This window comes from Rosa chinensis, chromosome 2, assembly GCF_002994745.2.
Source record: "Rosa chinensis cultivar Old Blush chromosome 2, RchiOBHm-V2, whole genome shotgun sequence".
Lineage (NCBI taxonomy): Eukaryota > Viridiplantae > Streptophyta > Magnoliopsida > Rosales > Rosaceae > Rosa > Rosa chinensis.
The window spans coordinates 4,258,324-4,264,628 of NC_037089.1; the positions used below are offsets into that span (position 1 = coordinate 4,258,324).

The 6,305-nt window shown below is 35.2% G+C and overlaps 1 long non-coding RNA gene across 4 annotated transcripts; it reads right to left on the reverse strand.

Moving 5' to 3' along the window:
• Window positions 1-2,737: 2,737 nt before the first annotated feature.
• On the reverse strand, window positions 2,738-5,681 carry LOC112189941. Of its 4 annotated transcripts, none has more exons than XR_005807648.1 (8): window positions 5,357-5,681; window positions 5,196-5,273; window positions 4,878-4,974; window positions 4,637-4,709; window positions 4,314-4,387; window positions 3,779-3,847; window positions 3,535-3,690; window positions 2,738-2,888 (listed from the first exon to the last, which is right to left on the reverse strand). It is a non-coding gene; the product is annotated as an uncharacterized LOC112189941 (long non-coding RNA). The 4 variants fall into 4 exon arrangements; XR_002932149.2 differs by having other exon boundaries at window positions 4,878-4,977; XR_005807650.1 differs by lacking the exon at window positions 4,637-4,709 and having other exon boundaries at window positions 3,779-4,063; window positions 4,314-4,367.
• Window positions 5,682-6,305: the final 624 nt, after the last annotated feature.

Genomic DNA, 6,305 nt, shown 5'->3' on the forward strand with positions numbered 1-6,305 from the left:
CATTAAGCACAGAATACTTCTCTTACTTGGTAGGTTAGTCATTGATTGTGAAGGAGCATCGCATCGCAAGGCTCATTTAGTGTTTTTTTTTTTCATCGCATCCCCCTCCAAATCAGCTACAGTACATCGATCCTCGTAGAGCCGGCCCTGAGGGCTGCAACCTGAGGCCGCCGCCTTAGGCAACCGGTCTCCGGAGGGCCTCCGACAGTTTTTTTTTATTTTTTATATATTGCAGTTCAGTACGACTGTATATATATTCTTTGCCATCATAGTAAATAGGTACTGCTCTAGAGCAGCGGTAAGTGTGCATTGTGGCTTTTTATGCCACCCAAGTTCGAAACAAAACAGTTCTCCCTTTTATATTTTTTTGGTTTCTTTTGTATTAAGTACCTTTTTTTTTTCTTTTCTTTTTCTCATTGTTAAAAATAGTTTCATTTTAAATTCTCTCACTTTTTTTTTTCCTGTTTCTTTTGGTATTAAACACTTTTTTTTTTCATTTATGGTTTTTTACTAATGTCCTTTCTAATTTAAGAATACAATAAAGATGTTTTTTTTTGTTCCTTTTTTTTCATTGCTATTAGTATATTTAAGTTTCAATTTATTATAGGAAAAAAATTCGTATGAATGTTTGCCTCAGGCCTCCAAAATGTCAGGACTGGCCCTGGATCCTCGTCTCAAAGCTCAAAATTAAGCTTTTGTAATTGGAAAGCAAAGTCTCCTATTATTCATGGTTCATTGAATCGATAGATACGCACCCTGCAATAATTTGGCTAATTAGTCTACTCGTTACTTATTGATCACTCTTGGTTAATTGGTTTGCTTCCGAGTTCCAAGAGCAGTCATTTTTTCACTTAATCATCACTGTCGGGTATTTACATATGATATGAATCTCATTATATAATTCAGAGATGTTCCCCTGGTCAGCAGTTGACTAGGGATTTTGTGCTCAATTACCGTCCGATTGAAATCGGACGGTTGACATGTATTTAAATCTTTCAGAGATGATACATGTCAACCGTTCGATTGAAATCGGACGATAATTGAGCACAAAATCCCTGGTCAGCAGCTGACCAGGGGAACGGGACCCTTATATAATTAGAAGAAGATAGATGTTCTATGAATCTGGGATTCGGATCTTTCAAAATATATGCTTAATTTTGTTTTTGTTCTTTGTTTTTTTTTTGTTCGGATTACTGAAATTTAATATTTGAAGGTATATTTGGGGAAAACTGAGCATTTGCAACATGAGGAAGAGAGAGAGAGAAGTAGAGAGGAGTTTAGGAGGATTAAAGATGACTAAAACAAAGAGTACAATACAGAGCTCACACTAAACACAAAATTTTGAAATTTAAAGCTGGAATTGCAAATCTAAACATGGAAACCATAATATGGAATAATACTAGGTAAAATTTTATACAATACATGAAAAGTTGAAAACAATAGATTGGTAGTAACTATATAACGGCTCTGTGAATCATGATTAATCATGCCACACTACTAGAAATTTCCCCATTGCACACTGATTTGAATTAGTCCCTATTGGGACAAAGCAAACTGATAACAGTGGCTAATGCCATAAGCCACTATGCAGCCACAAATGAGGAATCAGTCCCCTCTATAGCAGGTAGAGGTGGCAAATAGGGATCAGTCCCCTCTTTAAGCGGGCCTAGTCGTGCTTCGTGCCGTGCTTGGGCCGGCCCATTTATTATCGTGCCGGGCTCGTACCGGCCCATTTACTTAAACATTAAGCCCAACCCCGACCCATGGCCCGAGCCCATATCGTGTCGGGCCGTGCTCGTGCCGGGTCAATAACGGGCCGTGCTCGTGCCTACCCACTATATAGCACGATTTTAAAATCTTAATTTGAACAAATAAAAATTAATTTTATTTAACTATTTAGAAAATTAAAATAAATTAAGTTCTACAATATTTTTCTTAATCTTAGCTTTTTAAGATTAGATTTCTAATAATTTTTTATATTCCACTATAAGAAAGAAAAAAAAACTCAAAATATATTGTTTTTAATATATTATTGTGAGATTAATCTTTACTAATATAATGAAGATTTAGTATCTATTATTCTTTCATTCATTCTATAGTTGTATTATTATGAGATTAGTCTTTATTAATAAACATATGTTTAATATTTAGCAAAAATACTTATGTCAAAACAAAGATATAATGTTTTGTTTCATTATTTTGACAATATAAAAGAAAGCATTGGTGGAATTGTCATGAGATTTTAAATAAAAATATCTCATATTCAAATCTCATCATTGTAGTTTTTTAATATTTTTAAAAACAAAATGAAATTATGTGTTTGTAACGGGCCGGCCCACAATATGTTGTGCTTGGGCCATGCCGGGACCATTACGGACTCGGGCCGGGCCGGGCCAATGGGCCAATATTCTTAGGCCCAGCCCGACCCGTTATTCTAACGTGTTCGGGTCGTGCCGGGCCACTAACGGACTTGGGCCGTGCCGGGCAACTTTTAAGCATGCCGGGCCCGTGCCGTGTTCGTGCTTAGTGGCCCGTTTGCCACCTCTAATAGCAGGTGCTATTGGGGCAATCCACACTGATAAAACATCAGTGGCATCCCAAAACCCAATGCTGCAAGATACCTTTTATCTTCCCACTATTACTGAATCAGTGTGTATTCTCAATGCCACCAACATCAGTGGCAAAATTGGATGTATATATAAAAAAAAATAACTCAAAATATACTATACAATTCATATAAAACTTCAAATATACTATATATTTCTAAAATATACTGTACAATTCATAAAAGTAAAACGAAACTACAACATAAAAAAACATATATCTCTTCATGTTCCTCCCCTTAGCTGCATCTGCTACCTCTACCTCCAGCAACTTTCATATGCTTTCTGTCAAATAAATCAAAAACTCAATAAAAAACTTTCAACATACGTACAAGAATGAAACTGAGATATAGAGCAGCCAAAATAGCAAATTTATTCAATTCAATCAGTATCCTAAATTTAACATCTTCACAACACATAACAAAAATATCTACAAATGAAAATAATGAGTTCTTGTATATGATTATTAAAAAACACCACTGATACCAAAATAAGATACTCAAAATGATATACCAGCCCCAAACCAAACAATCAACAACTATAATAGCCACTTTATGTAGGAGTTAGTACCTTAAAGAAAACAAAGGCAGATGATTATTTTAGAAATAGTTCACAAATTCCATGTTGAATTTTTCTGTCCCAATGTAACACAACTTAAGATCATGGTATAACAAAACATTATTTTTCAGTCCATATGGTTTAGCAGTGCCATTATTACTAAATGTCTTGGAAACCAGTTATATTCATACAAAGCTAATACCTATTAGTTTCTTATCGCTAAAACAAATTAGCAGAAAGTAAACTCCTTCATTAAAGAAATGATTTTCAAAATATGTGTAGGGTTTGTCTTTGCAATGATTTTCCTTTAAGAAATATGCTTCCAGAAGTAAGTTGACAGCATTTATATACATAGGTGGGGTACCATAATTACCTTAAGAACGTCTCCTACAATGTTTGCCTGCTCAAGCAAGGGTGACTTTGATTTTTGGAGTCACTGCATCAATATCTATTCCCCTTCAAATACGTGTAAAGCAACTTCTATGGTTCCTGTACGATATCTGTATCTTCTTAATAATGCCTTAGCTTCCTGCAAATTAAAGACAAAGACAGTGATGATAGGCAATGAGTATGTAGTCATCTCCAAAAATTTGAATCTTGAAATACTTGTGCTTTACCTGATTAACTATAGTAAATCCTTGCTGTAAATCTTGAACTTATGAACTTGGCTAAAGCTTTTTTGGAGCCTAAACACAAAGTAGAGAAATAGTTATTCAGTTTGGCGTGCATGTAGTTTTTGATATGCAGAATAACTACAAATGTATATATGTACTTGTATAAGTGTGGGGTTTTCTACCGGTGCCTAAACGAAAGTACAGAACTGGCTACCAGCATTTTCATACTCTGTATGGAAAATTGCTGATGCGCTTTCTTTGGCATTACTTTTACATATTTTTGTGAATCTGCAGATCAGGTGAAGGCAAGTATTGCTAAAGTGAGCAATGCCATATAAGTATATCTAAACGCACATGCCAGTATCACACATTCTTAATATACTTGTAAAAGTGATATGCAAAATAAATATTACATCCCACTACTAAAAATGGAAATTAGAAACCAGTTTAGTTCATTAATAAATTTTGTTTGTAAATCTCACAACTAAATTTATCTGCAATTCAAAAAAAAATTAAAATTAAAAAATTATTCACTTACTTGATCAAACTGTTTGAGAAAAGTAGTCTCCTGCTCCTCCAAGCCAACCAAAAGCTAATCCACCTTCAGGTTAACTGAGGAGGTAAGAAGAAATATCCAATAAATTTGTAAACTAATCCGAACCAAAATATTTATTAGTTAGCTACATAAGTATAAAATGCAGTAATGAATTAAGCTAAGTAATCAAGGTTATCAGACAAAACATATCAGAATGAAACAAAAAAGGCTAACTATTGGCACCCGCAAAAAAAGAAGAAGCAATACACAGAAACAACCCAAAATAAGACTTGATGATCAATATTCAAACTTGATTGAATACTCACCACCCACAAAGGCAAAGCATCAATTTTTCTGAGACTATAAGCCAAAGCAATCCACATCTAAGAAAATTGAGCACTACACCAAAAACCAAAAAAAAAAACAAAAACATCAAATATATTAGGAAAGCTACCAACTATTACTGAATCATATTGAATGCTATTGATTGACAGAACAAAGCATACTTGAGACCACAAAAAACCACAATTTTCGACAACTGAAAAAGAACCCAAATCCAACAGATACCTATTGAAAGCTTCCTCCCAAACTCAATCAAAAGTCTAGTAGCCACCTTTTCCGAAATAAACCCAAACCTTGCTCCGAAAGTTCACGAAGTGGGACTCTGCTGCGGGCAATAATGTTTTAAAATTTAGGGTTTTCAAAGATCAAAATCCAGATTTTGAATTTCAAAGGAAACTGATGACGATCTTTTCCTTGGCCAAGAGAAGAAACCAAAACCAAAACCAAAATTAGTTCCACATTTCCCAAACAATTTTTTTTATAGCTAAAAAGAAAAACTAATAGATGAGATCTGATTCTTCATAAATAGTGACAAAACAATACGTTAAGCTCCTGTATAGCATTAGAGATTGCCCCAAATCCTTTCCAAGAATACTGATTCTTTGCCTTTCGCGCAAGAACCTGTAAATCAAATCACCCAATTACAAACCCTCAATTTGGGGGCCCAAATCAACAATCCCCAAATTCCCTAACAGAAAACTAACCCCAACGCTCTAGAGGACATTAACGATATCGTAGATCCGCCGCCTCTCCATGGCGGCAAATTTGTGGGAACATCAGATCCCCAATATCGAACGCCTACGGAAATGTCAGAGATTACAGAAATATAATAGCGTAAACTTGAATCGGCATCGTCTAGGCCGACGGAGGTCACTCCTTGATGAGATTGAAAACTGATGACAATTGTGATGGGTTGCAACAGTTACCCAGAAGAAAACACTAGAGTGGGAGAGATCGAAAATTAGGAGGGGAGAAAAACTAGATCTTGTTTAGGTCTGGCGAGAGAGAGAGAGAGAGAGAGATGAGGGGAGAAACCTCTAGATCTAGATCCGAATTAGGTTTGAACTCTGAAGGGGGTATATTAAAGGAAGTTTTATCTCATTGTCAGATCAGCTCTTCATCGACGGCTATAATTAGAATTGACTATGGCATAGCCACATGAAAAATTGCTGAAGTCCTACTTTTTCATTCTTATAGTTTGAATAACATAAACAAGGCTTTATAGTATTCTTACTATTCCTTGTTGACACCGTTATCAGTGACATAGGGATTAAACAATTAATTGCTTGTAAGTAATGTATCTATTAGCAACTGATGATCAGTGACAGAAAAAAAAAAAAAAAAAAAAACCACTGATTGTTTATATCAGTGTGAAACTATTCATTTATCACACTGAAGATTTTTAGTGGCAAAAAAAAGAGGTGCTAATGGGGAAATTTCTAGTAGTGCCAGTCGCTTCCTGGAGCATCATAGTCCATATCAAACTTGTTGAGAGGGCACAACTGACCTACGTGACCAAAGTCACTACAAAGATCACAATAATTGAGTTTATAATGTCCGTTGTACCATACATATGATTTGTCGGGGCACTGTCTAGTTCTGTGATCAGTATACTTACGACACAGCTTACAATATGAAGCTACTCGGTTGACA